The sequence below is a fragment of the Tupaia chinensis genome, unplaced genomic scaffold (assembly GCF_000334495.1).
Source record: "Tupaia chinensis unplaced genomic scaffold, TupChi_1.0 Scaffold000402_1, whole genome shotgun sequence".
Classification (NCBI taxonomy): Eukaryota; Metazoa; Chordata; class Mammalia; order Scandentia; family Tupaiidae; genus Tupaia; species Tupaia belangeri.
In genome coordinates, this window is record NW_006159904.1 from 340,533 (window position 1) to 343,564 (window position 3,032).

The window sequence follows — 3,032 nt, forward strand, 5'->3', positions numbered from 1 at the left end:
TATGTGTGCACATGTGCCCTCTGGCAGTAGGGGGAAAAAGGCAACCCTAAAATTTAGCTGATTCTCTATTTCTATAATGAGAAGGTACAAAAAGGCTTTTTGGTCAACATGAACATGTGAACATAATGGAAGTTAAAAATAACAAATGTTTACTGGAACTAAGTAGTATGAATTTTGTTACATAATCACATTTAAAATGATACAAAAATGTCAAATTAGATAAATTTTCTTCTCATTTCAGAAACAATTTTACTCAAATTCTTCACTTACATTTTGATGCGTCTTTATTCCCAAGTATCACTAATCTCATATTTTTCTAGCTTTAAATCTTTTGAGATAAAACAACTCTTAAGTTATTTGACATAGGAACCAGCAGATGGAGTAATGGTATGTCACTGGAATCCCATGTAGTCGATCATGGTTTGAATCCTGAAGCCAGTGGCTTAAAACTCATGCCAGGTGCTTGTTCATGAGTGCCAAAATCCTGAGAGGAGGATGGAGGAGAGGGTATTGCAGCGAGGCCATCCTCCCAGGGGGATGATTTCTCATTTTCTGTCTTTCTGTCTCTGTCTCGCCAGTGAGTGTATACACACTATAGCAAAAATCTCTCTAAAAAATAAGTTATTTGAGCTAAAATACCTTTGAATTGGCATATGATAATATAATTGAAAATTTTATTCCAAAGCAAAATAGCCTATTGTTAAACATTAGGATAGTTGCTTTTTGGTTGATCTACACACATTTGTTCTATCATCTATAAGATAAACTACTTACTGAATTGCTTTGTTAAAAAGTGACCTTGGAACCAGACAGTGGTGCCTCATTAAAATGTAATGCTCTGCGAAGCTAACCCACATGGGAGAGTTACAAGGACATGCCTGCAGACTTGCCTGATGATGTCAGTTATTTGTGTGCTCATGATCCAGGGCTGCTGAGGCTGGGGTTGGATTGAGGAATCAAGATCCCATTGGGGTACTGTTTCTCTACCTCTTGCTTTCACTGTCTCTCCCTCACAAATAGTAAAAAGTTAATAAATAAGTTTTTAAAAAGTGATATTAAAAAATAATTTTACTTTGTATTAGAAACAAGATACACTATCATATGTAGTCGTCAAATATTATTGCACTTGAGCATCATGATTTGATAAAGCATTCCCGAAACAATTTGTAGACTAGTTTAACAAACAACACTTCTAAGCAGACATGACGGTCCAGATTTTTTTCTCATACCCACTGTCCACCATCCACTCTCTACCAATCACTCCTCCCTCACAGTCTCTAGCATTCATACTTATCTTCTCTACCATCGTATGTATCTTCAGATTGCTTTGCTTGAAAGTGCAGACACTCAGGGGAACCAGCAGTTAGGTAATGGCTATGTCGCTGGACTCCCACGTAGTTGACCGTGGTTTGCGTCCCGGACCTGGTGGCTTAGAACTCACGCCGGACGCGTGTGTGTGCGTGCCCAAGATCCCGAGAGGAGAATGGAGGAGAAGGGATTGCGGTGTGACCATCCCCCCTGGGGGGTGATTTCTCGCTTTCTGTCTCTATGTCTCTCTCTGTCTGTCTGGCGAGCACATGTGCCCTATAGAGAAAAAAACCTCTAAGAAAAAAAAAAAAAAAAACCAGCTTTTTGTTTTGTTGATTTTTTTCATAATCCTTTTATTTTCTATTTCATTTATTTTTATCCCAATCTTTGCTATTTCTTTTCTTGATTTTTAGGAATTTTTTGGTGTTGTTTTTCCAGTTTCTTAAGATGTGATGTTATTTATTTGCCACATCCTTTTGTGTGTATGTGAACATTAATGGCTCTAATCTTGCCTCTTCTGACTGCTTTTGCTTTGTCCCAAAGGTTATGGAGAATAGTGTGTTTATTATCATTAATTACAATGACTCTTTTGATTTCAGTCTTAATTTATTCAATGGTTTGAAAGTCATTCAGGAGTAGATTGGTTAGTTTCCATTTTTTAAATGTACTTTTGAGGGTTCTTTCTCTGGTTGATTTGAATTTTAATTCCATAATAAAATGTCCTTTTTAATCCTGTATATATCTATATTCCAACAATAAGAAGGTCCTACTGAGAAGAATAATCTCCATATCTATGCTGAAAGAAAGTCTTTCCCTTTTAATTGTTCAGTTAAATGACCTTGTAAGATTCTCAGTATAGCACTGATTGACACATTTTTAGGTCAATATGTCTTTCCTAGATTTTTTTTAAGGTTTTGCTGTAGGGCACATATGTCAGCCAGAGAGAGACAGTGAGAGAGAAAGTGAGAAATCACGCCCTTCAGGGGAGATGGCAATGCCACAGTTCCTTCTCTTCTGTTCTCCTGGGATTTGAGGCACACATGCACACATGCCTGATATGATTTTCAAGCTGCCAGGTCTGGAACTTGAACTGTGGTTGGCCATGTGGGGTGCCAGAGCCTTAACTATGATGCCATCTGCTGGCTCCATAATTAATTCTCTGTAATTAAAATAGATGAACTGAAAGAATATCTTGGTCCTTTAAGACTCTTTGATAGGACTTGAATATTAAGTATTTTAGTCTTTTCAGGTTACTATAACACAATATCATAAATTAAGGAGCTTATAAACAAGAGGAATTAATTTTTTTTACAGTTCTGTAGGCTGGAAAGTCCAAGATAAAAGTGCCAGTGGATATAGTATTTGGCAATGGTCCACTTCGTGGTTCATAAATGGTGTTGAACTAACCTTCTGCATTACAACATTGGTGCTGGGCTGCTATAGGATGCTTCTAAATATGAGGAATCATCAAAAGGCTCATGGAAAATATGTTTATGAAAGAACTATGTATAAATTTAGACTTTTTTGCATCACAATAAACACAAACCTTAATTCCATTCCCCCCCCCTTCATTTCCATTTTGAAGTCTCCTTGAAGGCATGGCTAATTTTGGCCAGAGAGGTCTTAGATCCAGAATAGATATAGTTTCTTAACTGATAGGGGCAGTGAGGAGAGGACCTGCAGAAGTGGCTAAACAGGATATAATGCTCTCCGGGGAGAAATCT